Here is a 22,676-nt window from a genome sequence, read left to right as displayed (position 1 = left end):
GGAAGTGATGGGACAGAGAGCATGAGTAAATGAGGGAAAAGATGATGAAGCAGTAGTAGAAAGGAGTAACTGAGAAGAACTCTTCTCTCCTGTTTTCTCTTCAAAGTCATCTCTATCCACCGTCATGACCTTCTTTACCTGTTTGGACAAAGGTTTGCTCTTTACCATTAACTTTTTCCAGTAACAAGTTTCCAGCAACCTGGTCTAGCGCAAGGTGTCACTGCCCATGGCAGGGGGGTTGGAACTAGGTGAGCTTTAAGGTCTCTTCCAACCCAAACCATTCTGTGATTCTGTGATTCTATGACAGAAGCACCAGGATGCTGTTTTCACCTATGGCATTTCTATTTATATTTGCATTCCTCCAGACATGGCCAGATGTTGGCGTTTTCTCCTGAAGCTGTGGAAGCCGCCATTGCTCCAGGGAGTGTAAGACTGAAGTATGCAAAATACAGAGGTTTGTATGTATGCTTTTCCTGCCATGCCAGGATCTCGGTCTGGTTACCAACATTTGGGAAACTCTTACGGTAAACATTTGGTCAGCACACCAACAAAAGCTCTGGGAACTGAGAATTTTCCTGTAGTTTTAATTTCAGCCAGATTCTGGATTTATACATGTAGATGAACTGCTTGGTTGCCAGATCCTCGCCTACGTGATATTTAAACATCATTACCCTGTTTTACAGAAATGAAGACTGACGCACAGGAGTGAAGGGATATATGGTGAGTTTGCAGAACATTTGGGGGGGGGAGGAAGTGCTCAGCACCCAAGTTTGCAAAAATAAAGATAAGCAAAACTTGATTGATAGAAAACAAGAGAAGCTATAGAGTGAGGCAAGAGTCACAGAAGAAGTTAATGCTAAGAAGTGGCTTGGCCCTTGCCCCATCCCCTGGGCTGTGCTCCCTGCTGAACTAACGAACTGCCTGTCCTGGGTGTGCGAATGTTTCATGGGTGGCTGGGAAGATGAGCGCTGGCTCGGCCACCTTGCAGCCAGCTGGCTGGGAGTTCACAGCAGCCCCAGTGCTATTCACGGTAGCTCATATGTCACCGCTCCCTACAAACATAAAATTGATCTAGCGTCTTCCCAAAATAGCCGAGATCTGTGCCTATCTTCCCTTGACCACAAAAGCCAACGTTATATAGCTGGGAACAGCCTGTGAGCTGTGGAAAACAAAAAGTCATTTGCAAGCTTTCCACCCAACTAATTCGTTTATATACCTCCCTCAAGCCAGCATTTAACTCCCTACTTTCTAAATGAAAGTAAAACTTCTCTTTAGCATCTCACCATCATTCACATGTCAGGAATTGTGGCTACAGAACTGAGGGAGGCTGGTTCTGATGGTGGTAATGTGATTTAAGGTCTACCAGAATTAGAACAGATGCAGAAACTTTGTCTTTCGACTGAGGAAACTAACACTCACCTTGCCTGTCGGGTAACTTAATGCCTTTGAAGAGTCTCCAAAACATGGCAGGCCTGAAGAGAAATACCTGAGCAAGAGCAGCAATTTATTCAGAATTCCTCTTTGTGCAAAGTCAAAGCATTGAAAGATTAACCTTTTGGAAGAAGAGTTGACCTAATGTGGAAAAAAACAGAGGAAGACTTCTCTTGTCAAGTGAAATATGTGTAACCACCTTAAAAAGTCTAAACCATAGAGTTAGACATATTTAGCCTAAGTATAAATTATCCTTCTCAACACTTTAATCAATTTATAAATGGCCTATCATTAACTGACACTGAACTGGGTGTAAGCATTTTATTTCATTAGGAAGATTGATGAACCAAAATAAATCTAATACTTTACTGCATACAGTATGCTAGCAAACAAATAAAAAAATGACCTGGGCAAAGAGAAGGAAACATTCCCTCAAGGGTTCTTATCTGTCTTAGGACCGTGAAATAAGATGACTTTACTTGAAGAGGGATATACCCATAAAAAGTGGGTGGACCTGTGGAAGAACATGTCATCTACATAGCCCTTGTAAGTCAAAAGAAGTGAAAAACCAACACGTGATATTTGGTGCATCTCTTCCTCCAACAATTTCAGGTTCCCATTTGGGGAAGGAAAAAAGCAGCAGTGGCATATTCTAGTCACTCAAGCTGTACCATAGAATCATAGAATCATAGGATCATAGAATAGTTAGGGTTGGAAAGGACCTTAAGATCATCCAGTTCCAACCATCGGCAGGGGCACCTCACACTAAACCATGTTACCCAAGGCTCTGTCCAACCTGGCCTTGAACACCGCCAGGGATGGAGCATTCACAACTTCCTTGGGCAACCCATTCCAGTGCCTCACCACCATCACTGTAAAGAACTTCTTCCTTATATCTAACCTAAACTTCCCCTGTTTAAGTTTGAACCCGTTACCCCTTGTTCTATCACTACAGTCCCTAAGGAAGAGTCCCTCCTGAGCACCCTTATAGGCCCCCTTCAGATACTGCAAGGCTGCTATGAGGTCTCCATGCAGCCTTCTCCTCTCCAGGCTGAACAGCCCCAGCTTTCTCAGCCTGTCTTCACACAGGAGGTGCTCCAGCCCCCTTATCGTCCTCGTGGCCCTCCTCTGGACTTGCTCCAACAGCTCCATGTCCTTTTTATGTTGAGGACACCAGAGCTGTACACAGTACTCCAAGTGAGGTCTCATGAGAGCAGAGTAGAGGTGCAGGACCACCTCCTTCGCCCTGCTGGTCACGATTCTTTTGATGCAGCCCAGGATATGGTTGGTTTCTGGGCTGCGAGCACACACTGCCGGCTCGTGACAAGTTTCTCATCGATCAACACCCCCAAGTCCTTCTCTGCAGGGCTGCTCTGAATCTCTTCTCCACCCAACCTGTAGCTGTGCCTGGGATTACCCTGACCCAGGTGCAGGACCTTGCACTTGGCTTGGTTAAGCTTCATAAGGTTGGCATCGGCCCACCTCACAAGTGTGTCAAGGTCCCTCTGGATGGCATCCCTTCCCTCCAGCGTAACAGCCGAACCACACCACGAAGACCTCTGATAAAGACAATTGCAGATTTGGGAGAAAGGAAGAACATAACACAGTGAAAGCCACATAGTTTTTACAGCATGACACCAGGAATCCCTATATTCTGGATCAGGAAAGAGAAGTCATTACCTAGGGACTCCATGGGGGACGCCAGGGTGATGGTGATGCAGGAGCCAAATTCCAGGTAAGCCATCCTCATGGGGTGGTGGCATCAGAGGACTCGTTTTTCATGTGAGGAAAATTAAGCAAAGCCTTGTTCTGGAAGTCCTTTGAGAACAAAAACAGCTTTCCCAAGATGTGAAAGCACACCTACAATATAAGCAGCTTGTATATTAGTCAGTAAGGCTGTGGACTGAATAACCCCCTCAACCCAAAGTTTTGGTATACATTGATTACAAGATTAAATTTGGCAAGGCCAGCTGTTTTGTACAACAACCATAAACTTCTTTGTCTTATAAAATGCAGAGCTTGCCTAATTCCTGTATAGTCTAGAAAATACAAATATTGTAGCTACCATTTGGTGAGACTGAGCCTGAAGAACAAGACATCTAGATGTCTACCTGCAAGTAGTACCACTATGAGTGGTATAGTCCGTTGCAGTCCATGAAGATCTGGAACTTGATCTGGCTGCTGAAACTTCGACATCTAGAGCTATCTGAGACTTCCTAGGATATCTTGCAACTTGACATAGCAGATATGATTCTGGATCTATGGGAGATGCAGGCCTTTATGGAGCTGCAGCTGGAGGCCACACAGAAAATCCTAGAGCATCTCAAAAGGACAGTGATGGCTATCTATGTGTAGGCACTATATAGAGCTCCTAAATCACTGTTGATTACACCAGAGATTAGATATTTAGTTTATGGGTTTATACATACACAGTTTGGGTGTCTTACCCACAAATTGTTTCCCAAACTAAATGTTTTTAACTGTAGACTCTTGCCATCCTTGAAGACAGCTAGTTCTGAAACCCTCACTATCTCTTTGTCTTCTATGCTGGGAGTACCATATAGAGGAGTAGATGAGGCTGAACGCTTCATCATAATTCATGGTAGATTTTTTTGACTATTCCACAGAAAGAATATCAGAAAGAAGCGCCCAAGTACCAAGAGCAATGGAGATAAAGGAATCCAGCCTATTTGGAAATGTCACCTTGCTCCTAGTGGGAAAGGGAAGAAGAAGGGATTGTCATTCTCCCTTGATTCAGCATATGGGTGAACTCACCCTGAGGGAATGAAGAGGATGAGTTTGAACATTGGATGATCTTACAAATTAGAATATGCTGATGTACCAGTTCCAGCCCAGTGCCAATTTCTGTAGGGCTGTAAGGGTGACATTTCTTACCTGAGAAAGGAAGGGAGACAGTGGGGAACAGACCATATTCTCACAAGAAGATGTTAGCCAAATCCATAACTAGATATATACAAGAAAAAGTCACCAAATATCAGGATTTCTGTGTTATTCCTGGGAACACCTGAAGGTGACTAAAGAGCTTCAGGGAGTTCCTGAGGCAATGAAGGTGAGCAGTCCCCTAAACCAGTGTTGTACTGGCGCCTTGTACTAGTGATGCCTGGTTGGGTAGCCTGAGTAAAGGTGTACATACATTGAGGTCCTGGGATTGTTTTAGGTTACTAAGGCAAGTAGATATTTTCATTTTTCATGAGTGGTGTCCTCCATTATCTGTCTCTATCCTACCAGCCTGGTATCTCATGATGGCATTCTCTGTATGGGAAAGAAGGAGCTAACTGAACAGGAGAAAAAGGGCCTTGAGCTGCCCGCTTAATAAAGGCCTAAAGTCCTCTTGTTCAGCAGAAGCAATTGTGGGAGGAATTCTGTCTCCATACAGTATAGTAAGATTTCATGAGAGAGTAACTGGGTGGTGGGTGGGATGTGAGTGTGATGCAGATAGAGTGTTACATGAAGTGGTCTGACACTTAGAAACCCAGACCAGAAACCCTGGTCAGTTACCCTGGTTTGGACTGGAATCACAATGAAATGCTTTACAAGGAGGTGCTGAGATTGCTTTACTGAACAATTTGTTGTTCTTACTGTAGAAATGCCAGAGCTTTAGTAAAGGAGCAAGAACTCAGCATGCTGGGCCTAGACTAAATTTATCTTTGCAGGGAAGAATAAAAGACCTAACTTGTAAGAAACAGCCAGACGGGGGCAGCTCAGATATTGTCCCACATTAGACAAAATGTAATTCATTCATCCATCCGCAAAAAACACAAGATGTTCATAGAAGCACAAAAATGCTCCTGCATACCTTAACTGTATGAGCATCTCCCCTGACAAATGTGAGGTTCAATGGCCATAAACATGTATCAGTCCACCAGGGTATGTATCAACCCTGTTTTTTCCAAGGGAGAAGCTAAATGCAGACTCTGGCAGAACACAGAGTTGGCAAAGTGACACATGAAGCAGAAGGGACCCATGTAGGTTTGCATGTAGGATACGTTTTCAGGAAGCCTATTAACGTTCCCACCATCAGACTTGGGGGCAGACATGCCCCAAGCAGGATGTGATGGCCATACTTACCTCTGCCTGACCTGCAGCAACCAGGTGGCAGTGACTGCCATTAAGGCACTTGGCAAGGGTTAGAGGCGAGTGAGGGATTTACAGATGGAGCTTTTCTGCCTGTGGCCATCTCCTGGCTGTGCTGTTGGGGGCTGCCCCAGTACTAACTTCAGCTGGCTTCAGCACAGAGCCTGGCTCAATTAACTGAAACTTTGGAGAGCAGAGCCCTGGCCACTCCATGACGTATGAGCAGCTGTAAAGCACTCTGGTTATGGCAGCGGACTGTGCAACAGATCTGTTTAAATCAAGAGGCTAATACTGCAATGGTTTGCTCTGTGGAAACACAGGTCAGTCATTGCAGAGACCGTAATCTATAGGAAATCTGAGGTCATAATCATAAGAAAAAAATACAGCTATTGGTACTAGAGCAGAAGGCATTTGTTTTTAAACAAACCCAGTCCCGGCACTGCTTTTGAATGCAGATTGTGCCTCTTTTCTTTTGCTTCAATAACAGAAGTTTCGTAAAGTGCAAGAGCATGTACTACAGGGCAGAGGGTAGTAATTTGAGAAATATGAAAACATTGAAGAAGCAGTTACAGTCAAGATAAAACAAATACACTGCAAGAAATTTCTCAAGGACTAAAGGGGAATGGCACGAAGGAGCAATTAACTGTGAATCTAAGCAAATATTGCGGATTTTAGGGCAGAGGAAAGATTTAAAAGAGCTTAGTCTAAGTTGTTGAGGTGATACAATGGTTTGGTATCTGTAGTTGCTTGATTTAATTTCAGATATGTGTAATTGCTATGAAGACTGACTAGTTAAACTTCTTTAGTTCTTAAAGAGCAAAACCTTCAGCAGAGCTTTTGTGTCTCAGTTTTTATTGTATTTGAAAGGTGTGAAGAAATCAAACTTTCAGGGAAAAAAAAAAAAAGGACACCATAGTGGTTTTTCATTGACCTGAGCAACAGAAGTAACAAAGTCTCTGAAAGATCCTTGGAACAGAAAACCAGTAATCACTGATGAAAGCATAAATAAAGCATGATACCTTAAACTTCATGCTATGATCCAGTAAGGAAGCATAAAATATATGTTGATCTGAATGAGACTGTAATTGATACAGAAAGCAGAGACTTGGTTGCTGATAAGATAAAGAGAAATACAGTGGTGACAAGCTTGGACACGTGTTTGCAGACTGTTTATATTTGCCTTGGTGCCATCTAGCAGAGCACCCTAAGAGGGCAGCTGCACCAATTAAAGTGTTGGGCACAAAAGGTGGTGCAGTGGGCTGCCAAGCTATTTAAACAAATCACAGTGAAGTGTGCAGACAATGCAGCACTGTGAACATGAGGACGGATCACCAGAGAACAGCAGAAACCTGTTTGCCATCAAAGCAGAGCAGCAGAATTTGCAAACATGTACCTGCTGGACACAGAGGACTTTTTTTCCCCTGAAGTGTTTTTATCTGCAGTATTTTCATGCCAACACATACGTTCTCTGAAACAATAATCATCATCCACAGGAGGAAATCAGAATCCCCTGAAGGAAGAGAATCCAAACCATTCAAAACCTAAACCAAGTACATGTGTTTTCCCTTAGAGTAAATTATTTTCCAGGCTTGGCTTGTTATGTAGTGCATCGAACTCAGCCAGCAATTTCAAACTGTCATAAGATAAATGGCACCCTTTCAAATAGGTAAGTAAGAAATAATTGGAGATAGAAGTCAACTCACCTATCTAATTGCCTCACATAGGAATTGTTCTTACTGAAATTGTAGTCACTCGGCCATAGTATACAAGAAGGGAAATCCAGTATGCTCTACCTGAACATCTTTTTCTTTCCATTGAGTATGCAGAGAACTGAATCCAGATCATCTGCAAAATGAGCCAGTGGACCTGGAAGCAAGAGGCTCTCTTTCAATGGAGAGTGATTATCTAATCACTAGATCCTACCCCTGTCATTATCTATAACAACAGTCCAATAGAGCAAAGCATACATGGGCCAGGTATTAGATCTCTCCACTTATCTAAAGGTCTTTGAGCCCTACAGTAAATTCAAGCATTCTCTTCCTTGACATGCTCACAAACATGTCAAGCTCAGGAGAGAGCTGGGACAGATTTCTAGTTCTTCGTTTTTTCTGGCACCCTGCAGGGCTGTGTAATCTTCCCAAGTTGTGTACAAATGTAAAGCATGTTTAAGCAGCCTGATGAACCATGTGGCTGTATTTCTCAATATGAACTTTAAAGGGATATGGCCACCATAGCACTGTCTCTCCAGATGTGAGGGAAAGGAGAGCTGTGTGCAGCACAGGCAAATGGACGAAATATCAGTGGTCAAAGGAAAACATGGAATTAAACATAACTGAGGAAGGAGGTAAGGAGAGCTCCCTTTCATTCCCCAGGTCATGGCAAAGACTGATACCTTTAGCAGCAGGGCACATCTACAAATACAGAACTGTACTGGAGAGCTGGTGGAACTCCCTCATTCAGCAGAGGGAGACAGAAACTGTGAATGGTCCTTAAAAAAATGCCATTGTAAGGAAACAAAAGGTGTTCCTTTTGTCCCATTCCCAGCACAGTCTCTGATCCTGTTCTTCTTGGCATCGGCACAATGAACAATGAGAAACCTCTATGCATGTGTTTTCATGACTGTTAGGACAAAACGTAAAAGAACCATCCACGAAATTGCTTGCTAGAAGGAGCTGCTGACACTACTTTTCTCCACTCCTTTCAAACCTAACGTTAGGGGCTGCAGCCCTACCATTAAATATGTTTAGGTATTTCCCACTAAAAGCAATACTTTGACAACTTGACTGAAGGTCATAATGCTAAGGCCACTGACTGAAGCTTTTTCTTAGTTGTACATTATGTATATGTCAGATGCTATAAAACAACAATTTGTGAATAGCCCAGGTAAATATGACAAAAAACAATTAAAGGAATTAAAGAGCTTAGTAAGCACAGACAGTGCCAAGAGTTGATGCTTTTTTTCTCAGTGAAAGCTCTCTACATGCCAAATTTCATTATCGCTAACCATTTCCATAGCAGAAGTGATCACTAAGAATAAAGATAATAATTCTCTTTTTTTTTTTTTCCCCCCCTAACCATAAACGTAGCCGAGGCTACAATACAGAACTAAATCAGATGTAGTTTGAGTACCTGGATAGGTAATTTTGCTGTGCCATTGAGATACAATTGAGATTTGGAAATCTGTCCTCCCAGGTGACCCACTTTTGCTTTTTCTTCCTGTCTAAATAAAGAAAAATCTGTTCTTGGTAAAGACTACACCAGGAAAACGATCCATTCTTTAGCTCCAAAGCTGTGCTTTCTACTTCAGAAAACTGTACGTTTTCATATGCTCTGGTTCCAAGAGCTGATTAACATGAGAGTATTGCTGAAGACAGCTGTAATAGGACTTTTTTATTTTTACATTTGGGAATGCAGTTATTCTACAATGGATGTATAAAGTGACTATTCAGGACTGAATTCAAATTTTGATGCCTGATGATTGTCAAGCGAGGAGATTTCAGCTCCCAGTTTAAAAGACCTAAACATAAGATGTCTATGTGTATTTACACATAATCTACATATGTCTATGTGTGAGATAGCTATCTCCATTCCCAAGGTAGTCAGTGAGATTTCCTCAGCACAGTGAATGGACTTTAAAGAAGAGTAGACACTAATCTAGAGTTTTTCTGCTCACCTCAAAACAGACACCAGGTCAGCTTTGCATCAGGTCAGATGAAAAATCATTCTTGATTCCACTTACTTGACTGACTAGCTTTCCATAATAGAAATTACATGTAAGAATTTAATCTGCAAGTTGAATCCAATCCTTTATTACGTATGGGTGATATGCCAATAAACAGAAAGTGAAAACTAGTTGAGTTGATTTCAAAAATTTGCATACTGGCAATAAAGTGAATGAAATAGTACCTAGGAGAGATATCTACTGATGAAAAATACCCTGTGTGTGGACATGCTGCTTTCTGCACGTGCAAGTTAAGCTACACTGGTTTAACTTTCTACTATGATTACCACCCACATGAACAGCTTGATCTTCTGAGGTGCTGAGAACTCATACTTTCTGGAGCCAAGAAAAGCTGCAACAGTATATCAAATCTGAAATTTGGGACATTTATTTAGATTCCTATGTGGCAACGTTGATTTAAATATCCAGCTTGAAAATGTTGGCCACAGCTTCTTCAGTGAGGCAAGAAAGCAGTACCTTACCATAGGTAGTGAAAGGCTCTTTATCTAGTCCTACAATTCTTATTCCTTGCTCTTCCAGTTAACATGTTCTTCAAGTTAGCATCTTTGCTTTTTTATACTTTTTCCCTTTCAGATTCTGGTGATTGATGTCAGTGATGGCCCCTCTTTGACACTTTTGGCATCTCCAGTTCTTCTTTCCTATGATCGTTCTTGAAAGTAGACATTTGCCACACAGAAGTCATATCCTCCCTTGCCGTTATCCTTGTCCTGTCATGTATACAAAGAGTTGGAAATGACTGGGGAAGTCAAGACCTCTGATTTATCATTTTGTTATTTTTATTCTGCCTAGATGTAAGTGACTATAGAAGTAGTGTAACTGACCACAGAGCAATGGAAACCAAGATTTTTGCAAACGCACTTGCTATCCTCATTTACACTCAGTCCCCCTTACTTGTCACTCCTCTCCTGGGTTCAGCTATAGCAGTCATTTTTCTCCTTCTTAGTAGCTGGTGCAGTGCTGTATTTTTGACTTTCAGCCTGGGAACAACGCTGATAACACTGATGTTTTTAGTTGTTGCTAAGTAATGTTTACTCTGACCAAGGACTTTCTCAGTCTCATGCTCTGCCAGTGAGGAAGGGAAGCCGGGAGGAAGCAGAGACAGGACACCTGACCCAAACTAGCCAAAGGGGTATTCCACACCACAGCACATCATGCCCAGTATATAAACTGGGGGGAGTTACCCAGAAGGCTCAGGTTGCTGCTCGGGTTGGGCTGGGTATCGGTTGGCGGGTGGTGAGCAATTGTATCCTCTCCCCTTGTTATTTCCCTTATCATTATTATTATTGGTGGTAGCAGTAGTGGTTTTGTATTATACCTTAGTTACTGAACTGTTCTTATCTCAACTCGTGGGAGTTACATTCTTCCGATTCTCCTCCCCATCCCTCCGGGAGTCGGGGGAGGAGGAAGGGGAGGAGTGAGTGAGCGGCTGCGTGGTTCCGAGTTATCGGCTGGGCTCAAACCACAACACTCCACTGTATGAAAGGTTTTAATCTGGAAGGAATTTACAGTTGCAATCACTCTAACATCTTGTGTACTGCAGGAATAAAGTAGCAAGTCCTATGTAGGAATGAGAATTATGTCTCAAGTACTTTTTGGGCATTATTAAAAAAAAAAAGTCTGGATTGGATTCTTTTTTGCTATACCAACAAAAATTTAACAACTCTAATAAAGATGGTGAAGGAAAAATACAAAATAAACACTATCTTTCCTTAGGATGAAAGATGCTAAATAAAACATATAGAAATTCTTTCTTCAAGTCTTTCTCTTCATACCAGTACTTACTAGATGTTTGTGCTGAACAAGCTGTTAATCTACAATGTCTTTGTAAACAACTTTGGTTTTTTGGTTTTTGTTTTTTGGATTCGGGTTTTTTTACAAAGGAAAAATATTCACTATGAGTTGTTTACATTTTTTTTTCATATTTTTTCCCCAAGACAAATTATTAGTTTCAGGTCTGATCTGGCCAACTCACCAGCTTTTCAGCTACATTAACATGTTAATTTTTGAGTAGCCACTTGTACTGCACAGAGTTTGCAGAGATCACTAAAAGTATTTCAGTTAAAGGCTTTCCTTTGTACTTGGAGCATGGGCCTTAGAGGTACCAATCTACTATCTAATAAATTAAAACACAGTGATGTACTTTTGTACTGCAAATGAATGACAACATATTGTAAATAATAAATTACAAGAGAGACTGACAATGTATCTACTGCATGTCTAAGATCTTGCATTTATATTACACTAAATGACTACTCTGTGGCTTGTGTCATGGAAGTGTAGAACAAGGTACATTAAAATGAGGTGTGTTAAAATGAGAGTGCCTTTGGAAAACAAAGTCCAGGTTTGTTTCTTTTATGCATTCTTGATAATCACAAGTAACTATCAAACCACTGGAGCTGCTATTCATTATTAGAGATACAAGTAAGAGCAGAGGATGGCTTAGAATAATGGTCTAATCATTCTCTATAGAGACATCTGAGACATTCTGCTATTATTTTTTAAATTAAAAAAAAAAAAAGGAGTGTTCAGAGGCAGCATTTTGTTAGTTTTCATGTAAAACAGAAAGCAACACAGCATTAAAAACCAGAATTAATGCTATTTGTTTTAACCCCATTTACCCATTTGAAGTTAGACCTACAGCAGCAAAATCACGAAATCTAGAAATCTACTTAATCAAAATTAATATAGGCTCAGATGTTGCAACAGCTGCACAAATTCCGCTATTATTTCTTCAGCTAAGGCTCATTTTCACATTGAATGATGGCAAGACAAGGCTTGCAGAAGTCATTTAAAAGTGAATAGGTTACAGATTATATTAATTAATCTGCCTCCAATGTGTATTAGGTTTCAATGGAGTTCTAGAGAGAATCCAACCCAAGTGACAGCTGGCAAGGGTGAAAATACTGCTCTGGAAAACTAGGCAGAGCAGAAAACAGTTTTGTTCTTCAAAAAAACCCCTAGGGTCCAATAATTTTGGAATATATTCCTAATACATTTCAAATCCCATCTCAGGACTGCCTGCATCTGAGCAGGAGGCAACATTTTTAATGCTTTCATTTCTGCAGTGGTAGAGGCTGGAGAGGTGTCTGCTGAGAACGAGAACATAGGAAGCAAGAGATTTGTCTAGCGATATATAGACATCTACGGTCTAGCTATCCCTGGAACGTATTGGACTTATATAGAGAAAAGTAAATAGTCAATACAGACTGATTTGATAGTTTCCTATTCTGGTTTATGCTAATCTCTCTTTACATTATTCATAAACTCTCACAGGACCACAGAGCAATGTAGAGAGCTCTACACACGGGAAAATCAGATTTTGCTTCATTAACAGACATCTTCATAAACCCATTATTAAAAACAAATAAAATGGCATTAGAACTGGTGAGATACTAAGGAGGAAAAAACAGGCAGAGCCACTGCTGCAGTGTGCCTTGGCAGCAGGGAGTGCCCACAGCTGGTACAGGCATATTCCTATTTCTAAATGTGAATGGTTTCATTTAGGAATATGAGGACCATATTTCTTCTTTGTTATAACATACTTTCTAAAGAAGTTGAGTTAAGCAAGCACAAGAAATATGGTTTAGTAACAAGAATCTTTAGATTATCCCTGATGTGGGCATGGCAAAACTGCTCTTTTTGTGTTTACATCTCTTTTGATTTAATTTGAAAGAGCTGGGAATCTAAAACATATGTTAGCCAACTGAAAACACCTGAAAATCTTTAACTAAAATAGGTATTAAGATTGTCATGTCTTTCTTTACTTTTTTTTTTCCCCGTTTTGGCACCAAATCTAAGTCTTACTGTGTTATCGAGGATATTTCCAAGTTAGCTGCCTCAAGGTACCGTAAAAACAGAAGGCTTCAGGGCTTTTCTGCAGTAAGCCTATTTAACACCCATCAGCTGCCAAATAGGGCCAAAATATGGAAAGAAAATGAAAAACAGAACAAAACTTGAAGCTCCTCCCTCTCGCCGTACTCAACAGTAGACACACTGCTTTCTGTCATTGTCCATCAATATGAGTAGCAGATAATGTTCCACACAGCATTAAAAAAGGATATTGTCAACCTGGCTTTAATAAAGTAAATCAAAATCTAATTAAGCTACTTTCTCAAAAGGGCACCTGCCTCTGAGGTCATCTCCTCTATATTCTTTCTCATTATTTAAGCTAATTTTATCTAATTTAATTTTTTTATTAGCTTTCCATTCTCTGCTGCCATGAGACCATTTCTTTGCCCTACACAGATGTAAGCAGCTTGTAAAGATTCCCCTGACGGTGCTTGGAAGTCGGACTGAGATGTCAGAGACCTTTAATGCATAGCCGTGTCACTGTGAGAGCTTTATGCACCCACATGCACTCACCTGTTTCTGCTCATTGCTTATCCTCTTCCTTAACTTCAACCAGAATGAGGCAAATTGGGAAAAACACTTATGTTTGATGTTGTAATTCTTAACTGTCCTTGTTTAGTTGCTGCATGACGTTAGGGTGCTTAAAGACATTACAAAGCGGGTTGTAACCCCTGAGGCAGAGAGAAAACTGTAGTATTTGTTTCCTGCTCTGTCCACTACCTTATCCTCCAGAAAGATGGTGGCAGCAGCAACAAGTCTTAAAAGGCTGGAGCAAGCCCTGCTCACCTTCAAAGGGAGATTGAAGGACCCTTCCTTAAGGACATCAACCTGTGAGGAGAAAAGGAAAAGGGATGTGATGTCTATGCAAAGACAGAGACCAAAGATGTGCTTGAGTATACAGTATTCACATCTTGACTCCTGCCTCACAACCCTGCACTCAGTAGCTTCACTTCAGGCATATTTCTGCTCAACACGATGATAATTATTTGGATCCCATACAGAGATCTGCCTCAATTACCTTCTTCTTTAAAACATTTAAGTTCATTTTTGCATGCGTCCTTAGGATCCTCTTTGCCTTTACTCTCATTGACACCATTAAGTCTTCAAGGCTCTCAGACCTCCGTACAGAATCCATTGTTTCCACTATGTGGTGGTTGGGATAAAAATCTTCGTCCCAGATCTACATCATTCAGACCCTAGCACATATTCTGGCTGTTCCCCTTATGGTTTTTTGGGTAGGTAGAAAAGGAAAGCTCCTCCTCACATCCATTGGAGTAGTGACTTCTCCAGAGTGATACCTTCTGTTCCTACTTCTTTCTCAGGGCATCACAAAGGCTGACCACATGCTTCTGAGACAGGGAGCAGCTTCTCAAATAAATAGTCCTTTCCGTAGCATCTTCAGGGATTCAGATCAGAGAAACAGTACTACTCACCAGCTACTCTGTGGACCTACACATTTTCTGAACATTCTGAAAACATTTACAGATCAACTAATCTTAGTAAATAACATTTTCCTACTATCTTCTGAGCTCTGCAACTTCAGCCACAGCTCAGATGCTTTAAATTTAAGCAGCCATATTTACAAGCTTTTCATCCTAGAAGAAACATGACTATTGAATTCTCACTTCTCATCCCTTAGACTAGGGCGTGACACTGACCAAAGGAACACTCATTCCATATGCAAAGAAATGAATGGGAAATCATTTCTCTCAAACTAAACACTTCAGGGAACACAGGTCATATTTTCCTAAACTTGTGTTTCAGAGAACACAGGCAGTGCTCTGCTGAAAGCTGGCCAGTGCCACTTGTGATTGCATTGCTTGTCTCCAGATCTAGACCACATCAGAACAAGCTAACTACCCTTTTGACAATCTTTCTTAATGACACCTCTTCCATGTAATAATTTTATGTCATTGCCACAGAATGCAAGGGCCTGTCAAAAATGGCCCCACAGTGGCCCAAACCATGATTCAGATAGCCACACTTCCTTATTTCTACCACTTCCCGGTCCTTCACTTGCACATGCAAACAAAGCAAAACAAGGAATTCATTCACCACTTCCCATGGTCGGGCAGGTGTTCAGCCATCTCCAGGATAGTAAGGCTCTATCACACATAGCAGCTACTTGGGAAGACAAACACCATCACCCTGAACATCTCTCCCTTCCTTCTTTTTCTCCCAGCTTTACATGCTGAGCATGACACCATATGCTATGGGATATCCCTTTGATCATTTGGGGTCAGCTGTCCCAGCTGTGTTCCCCCCAATTTCTTTTGCACCCCCAGCCTGCTCACTGGTGGGGTGGGGTGAGAGGGAGAATTAACACTATCCCAGCCAAAACCAGCACAAATGTCTTGCTGAAGCTTAGCGTGAGCTTCATCTGCTTCAGATTAGCAACGCCTGGGCTTCTATCAGCCACACATCTGTTCTCGGGGCCAACTGAGAGCTACATGAAGCCATCAGATCAAAAGGGAATGCTTACAAACTTTCTGCTTTTGTTAGCAGCGCAGGCCAGATGCGACCACACAGGAACGAGGCTCTGCTAGCAGTTTTAGGTTACTGGCAGTTTAGAGACAATTCAGTGACAACACCCAGGAGCACTGGAAGAAGTCAATGAAACTGAAACAAGATTTGTTGCTGGTGGTGCTTGTTTTCCAAGTCGACTGTGTATACCTAAGAAACACAGCATATGCTTCACCACTTACATTTGCATAGCTGGCAATCACAATTTGGTTCTGAAGCGACAGATGTGGAATGAAACCGCTGAAGAACAGTGAAATTAGAATCCCATGAAGCTAGTTGTACATGATGATCACTTATCAGAACATGGTTATATTTTAACATATGGTCCATTAAAATGTTAGTGTATTTTAAAATATAAAAGATGACCTTTTTAATTGCTGATAAAATTGGCTTGCTCCCCAGGCAGTCCAGTTTTGATGAAGCTATAAAGAAATTAACTGGTTTGTGACAAAAAATAAATAATGCATATATTATGTTTCCAGGACATACCACTGATGAAAATGGAAACATAGAAATATGGACTTTTAATACAGAAATATAAAGTTTTAATTATATTTTTTTAAAAAATTCGTGATTAGAATAGAAATCCAAGTTATCACAAGCCACCATTCTAAACATTAATTCAACTGATTAAAAAATATATAAATAATTTATCCAATTTTAATGATAGAATAACAAAGTGGGTTTGATAAGCTAACAACACAAAGATTTATCTGCAGCCAGAAACACATTATGCACAAGGTTCATCATTTTTCATACTCATAAAACATTCATTTCTCTTCTTATGAAAAGATTGTAAGTTTTAATCTACAGAAGCATGATAGGATGCCCCAGTGTGGCTGATGTAAACCCACCATGCTAGCTATTACAGACATTGATGTATATCTCTATCTTATTTTAATTCTGTTACTTTTCAAACAGTCATTTGTGTAGCATGATACAAGGGTCCAGTGTTGCCTTTTTAAAACATTTTTTTCTTACATTAAATGCCATAAAAGCATTTTCTTGTGAAAAAATCATAGCTCATTTTACATTTCTCTTAACAGCATTTACTTAACGACTTCACCACTTTGGAGTTACAGCTGGGACTGACTCATAAGATATTTATATAAAGGACTATTTTATCTTGTAGCTAAATTCCCACATACAGACAAACTCAAACCATAGAGCAGGACAAGATTGGTACCAAGCGATATGGATTTATATTTAGGATTGCTGAAGACTCAATTTTTCAAAAAGCCTCTGAAGTGATGTTACTATTTAGTCATTTCCTAATACGCTAACCTGAGCTTAGTTCCGGACAGAAAGCGCTTGTAAATTTCAAGGGAAGAAGACCATTGCTTTTACAGTACATTTACTACCTCATCTAGCCAGAGCATGTCACAGGCACACAGCTGTATTGATTTGTACCTCTTGTAGAATGCTCGAAGAGGTATCTCAATTATTTCCTAACAGAGCTAACTGAAAAGAGTTGGTTCTTCTTTAGATTTTGAAAAAAAAAAAAAAAAAAAAAAATACTCTTTCATTTTTCCCTGAAAAACAAAGCAAGAGCATTTAATGCTTTGACAAGATGTGGGTCTCTTCCCCACATTTACAGCTTTGCCAGTGAGGTAAACAAGAAAAGAGATAAGAATAATCTTAACAAAGATCTCCCAAGCAGTACTCAAGACAGCCTAAAAAATGAAAGGTTGAGGGAAAAAATAAATGTAATTTGGTGAAAGCAAAGGAAAAAATGGCTTCTACAGGAAAAAGAGACCAAAAACCTTGAAAATTCCCCTTCCTTACTGCTAAATCAGAGAAAACACAGACCACAGCCAATATCTGCTAGGAGCTAGGAGACCTTTTATTTCTAAAGCCATTACTCCTAATTGAGGCAGGCTGTTACAATTAATAGCAGACAATTATCCATCAAGCTCTCTGGCTCTACACCTGCTCCGGGGGCCAATTGCTATGCAATAGGCTTTGTTTTGCCATCCTCTGAGGGTCCCAGCCCTGTGGGACACATGCCTGCCTGCAGCCTTTGCAGGGCAGCAGCCTCCTCAACACCCTCCCCGCTGCTGAGGCCAGTGCCCATAGGCAGCCACTCTCAAATATGGCTGAGCTGTGGTGTGATGAGTTTATCAGTTCTTGTGGGCTCAGGGAGGAGCTGTCTGCGGAGCTCATCACCTCTTGGGAGACCCTCACGCGCTCCCTCTTAGCTCCATTGCCTGCCTTCAGCTGACTGTTTTTAGTAGCTCTTTCTCCATCCATGTCTGTATTGTCCTTATGGAGCCTGTTGTTCACACGAACCTGCACACAAGGGGCTTTTATAACAAACCGGCTTTTATTTTTGACAGTAGGAGAAGGAAGAAAGGAAGGATCGTCCTAACCTAAATCTTAAAATGATGGTTGTATTTTTCTCTTTTGCAAAAAATATAGCTTTTTGCTCTAGTTCTCTGCTTCATCTTGTTCATGAAGTTATTGTGGAAAACATTGCTTTATAAAAGCCTCAGATCAATATGGTGGGTATGTGGTTATGTTCCTAATAGTTGGAAAGACTTGGAGAAAGCCAGCTGGTAAACTTGAAGATTGCACATCACTACAAAGTTGTAATCAGCAGTCCCCACAGGGTATGTTAACCACCTCTGTTAGTAGCTGAAACTCAGGAGTTACATTAGAGCTTTCACTCTATTATATGTATTATGCTCTCTTCCACCCCGGTGTCATAACCAATTCATATATATTGGCAACTTCTCGATGTGGCTGACCGCAAAACTACAGCTGTTCAACTATTCCTTGCAACTCAGAAAGGGAGCAGTCTCAGTCACATAACATATCTGTACTTTCCAGGAAATGAGGTGGGAAAATGTGTCAAAATTACACAACTCGCACTCAAAAATGCCTGGATGACAGTGTACAAGGTAAGAAACCCCATGCCTCTCCTTTTACACCTGGTAGTCTATAACCTTTTCACCTTAGAAGAAAGGGTGGAAATCTTCCCCCCTACCTAGCACACCAGAACCTGTTAGGAGACTTTCCTGGGAAAGATGGAGACAAACTTCCTTGTGTCTGTGAGGGTGCACAACCAATGCTGTCCCACTCTGGAGCAAGCATTTTTGTCACTCTGCTAATATCTACACGATAGGCAAGTGGGACACCGTGGTTATCACTTTGATTTTTAGAAAGAGCTGGTCATGCTTTATTAGGTCCACATCTTCAAAGAAGACTATACAGAGTGGATTCTGCATAGACAAAGTCATTTAACATTTAAGTCTCTGTGCAGTTAATGAAGAAAGATAAAAATCTGACTTAGTGGGGCTGCACCTCCCTTCCACTATCTTCAGAGACACCTACCCTGTTCCATTAACTTAAAGGAAATGTAGGCACTTTCTTTTCCCGTGCCAGGTCCAAATACCTAAAATTTCTGCAGATTTTTTCAGTTGGACACACTGCATTTTGCTTGCACAGACTCCCCTTCCACATGTCTTAATAGAATAGGCAATTTAAAACTCCTAGTGTAAAACAACTCTGTCAAATCACATGATACGTATGTTTGGTACTTTCAAGTTTGGTACATTTCCAGTGAAATGATCAGTTGACTTAAAAGGGCTCAAGGAACCAACCTGACTGTCCACTCCTTGTACTTTCTTTGTTCTGTCTGTACAGCACCAAGTGAATGTAAAACACCATCTACCAGACTTCTTGGCTCTTTTAAGCTAATACTCAAAGAATTATAAGTGTCTGTGACATGGCAGTATTTTATTCTGTGTCTGTACCCTGTCTAGCTCAAAGGAGTGTTGAGCAGGGAGTGGAGTTCTGGGATGCTATGACTAATGTGATTGTATATGAGGGGCGTTTTTTCATCTCAGAATGTCTTTTTTTTTTTTTTTTTCCCCTGTCTGCAAAGTCTATTCCAAGAGGATTTTAATAAGAGCTTGGAGACAGATTTTGAAAGTGTGACCAAAAGCAAGTGGTGGGACTTTGGTCTTGTGGGAAAAGGGGTGGGAAGCAATTCTCCAACATGAGGGTGTGGATCATCCAGGTAGAACAGGTCCTGACAGAGGTGAATCTGAGGTGCTGGACAGACCTCATCACAGATTGCTTCATTTTCTGATACAGATGTGTGAAGAGTGGTGGACACCTCTCCACTGTGTGAGAAGGACTGTTCCTCTGTTTGCTTGCACCTTCTCCATTTATCTTTGTCTTCTGAAAGTATTTATAGCTTCCGGAAGCTCCTTATCTTGGTGCCATGGGGACAGGCACTCAGAGCCTACTAGCTACTGGGCTCCTTCTGCTTTTGCCCAGTAAGATGTGACACCTTTCTGATGGTGATATCTACAAGCTTAAACCCCTTGGCTCTGGATGGAGGCACCAGCTCCCAGCTCTGGAGGATGATCTGAGGTCTTGTCCCAAGTGCTGCTTTCCAGATGTTGCTGAAATGCCATGGCTGGGTGCACCAGCTCCCTGCTCCTGGCTGAGAGACCCTTCTGCAGGGAAGCAGAGGGGAACTAAGGCAGGCAGAGTGCAGCTGTCCATCCACTCTGGCAGGGTACACACATTGTAGCAGAGGCTGAAAGGACCCGGAGGTTAGAAGGGCACAAAGGTCCCTCAGTAAGCAAAAATCTTTGGGGTAACAAATAACACTTGATGGCTGGATCTGATGCTGTATTCATGAGAAAGATCATTTAAGAGAAGTGGTGATTTCATCTTTTCATGGAGTATGTCATCTTCAGAGGCCAGAGATGACTGTTAAATTACTCAAACTGACTTCTCATGTATTACAGGCATGTAAATGTCACCCACATATTCCTGTGCTGAACACAATGACTTTAATTAGACTTAAATATTTCAGTCCTCAGGCAACTAAACCCTTTTGTACCAAAGAGAGGGAACAGACAAGATTGGGGCATGAGTCTACAGTAAAGGGGAATCTACTACAACACGAGTCCTTCCAGTACAGAGATATTTTTCATACCAGAAATAATTATCATCCCAGATTTGATGTTCAAGTGGACTTTGAGTAAATGTCAATCATCAGTCTACTGACAGGTGCATCTTGGAGTACCAGTCCATCTACTGTCCTGCATCTATCTCCAGTCAAAGTCTGGTATTTTAGAATAAGGGTGGAAAATAGAGAAAGCAAAATTTGGCCAGTTGTTCTTCTTATTCAAATGAGAAGCCTTGGGAACAGATTACAGATATTTATTGCAGAGCTGCCACTTCTGTGGGACTGCACAGGCAAGACTGTCAAACCTTCCTTCCCCTGGCGATGCAGGGCTGAAAGTGGATGGCGGAGTTGTATCTGGAGCCACGAGATCCAAGGCAAGAAGGAACACAACCACTTAGGCTTACTTAGCTACCTGCCTGTGCAGCCTTCAAGCTCTCAGAAGCTGGATCAAATCCTATCTTTAGGACAGCAACTAACGTCATCTTCCAATTATAGTGACTGCACCACCCTCCAAAATCAGTGTTAATTTATCATCCTCCCTGTTAGAAAGCTGCATCATATGTCAAGGTGAATTTGCCTGACTTATGCTCATTGGATCGGGTTGTCTCATGTTATATAAGACTGAAAAGACTTTCAGTTTTACTTTCTTTCCTAAAAGCCAGAACTGCACACTTTTAAGATCCTTTTTTACCCTACATGTGTAAGTAGCTACACAAGACCTTATCTCAGCCTCCTTTTTATAAACTGAATAGGACCAGCTTGTCATCTTCAGAGTTATTTTTAGCTATTTCATTTTATGACTCTTCCTCTTGAAGTGAGCATAGCAGAGCTGCTATGGTAGTTCAGCATGTTACAGTAGCACAGCATATTACTGCAGCACAGTAGTACAGCTATTGCAGAATTAGAACTATTACAGTGGTTGCTCCTATGTGCAAAGGCAATATTGTACCCCACCCCCCCCCTTCACTTTCATCCTCCCTGTTTTCTCCTTGATCAAGGGTGATGCTGATAGCTCTAAGGACGGTGTAACACTGAAAGCTGACAGTAAGGTGATGAAGATTTCATTGGTAAGCCAACCAAAAAACAAAAAAAAGAAAAAAAAAAAGACAATTAGTTTCTATTAGTTTCTGAATTCTAGAAAAGATTTCTTGAAAATATTTCGGGGGGGTAAGGAAAGAAATTCCATGTTTAGTTGCTATGGAAGTGGAGAACTAGAATGTTTGTATATTATATTTTAAAAAGAAACAGAAAGTAACTACTTGACTGATACATGGCTTGTCATTATGGACCTATTGCCACTTGACTAAACAGAAATTACAATATTTTAAGATTCAAGGACAGGGCAAGGAGAAAATCAAACGGAGAAGAAATATCCTGACTGCCTCACCCTTCTTCTCAGAGTGAGGCTGAACTCTAAAAGGAACAAAAAAGATGAATACATGCCACATTTGATAGCAAAACATTTGTCTAGTGGTAGTTCTAAAAGCACATTTGGAATGTATAAAGTGCACCTACTTACAGGAAAAGGTGTTTAACTCCCTGATTAAGTAGGTAACTTAAAATTTAAGTGCAAGGTTCAAAAAAGTTATGATGTGTCCAAAATATATCACATCAAAATGGTTTGGAAGCCATTCAGAAAAACAGATTCCTGTTGCTAAAAGAATTTTTGAAAGTATAGTTTTATTAATAATCAGTTACATCAGAATAGAGTAACATATTTTTAAACATATGTAGTGACCAAAGCAAACTTATTTGGAGCTATCAGATAAAATGGATATATCTTACCCTCAGGGAGAACACTGATAGTAATTGGGCATTGTAACTCCAGAAAAGAAAAAAAAAGTCAGAGAATCATTAGATATTTCAGAACATATTTAGCAACACTTACTGGACACCTATATGAAATGTGTTTCTCCAATCACAGAGAAGTGAAAGGAATATTTCCACATCAAAAAAGTATATAGCACTGGCAGTAAAATAGCTATATAGACAGTTTACAACAATTTCAGATTGCAATATAATATGTTGGCCTAAGTAGAACATGAAAATTGTCCATTTATGCTTGCAAATTGAATAACCAAATATTCACTGAGGAGGAAAGGTTGATAA

The sequence above is a fragment of the Strigops habroptila genome, chromosome 2 (assembly GCF_004027225.2).
Source record: "Strigops habroptila isolate Jane chromosome 2, bStrHab1.2.pri, whole genome shotgun sequence".
NCBI classification, from domain to species: domain Eukaryota; kingdom Metazoa; phylum Chordata; class Aves; order Psittaciformes; family Psittacidae; genus Strigops; species Strigops habroptila.
This window is presented reverse-complemented; position numbering follows the sequence as displayed.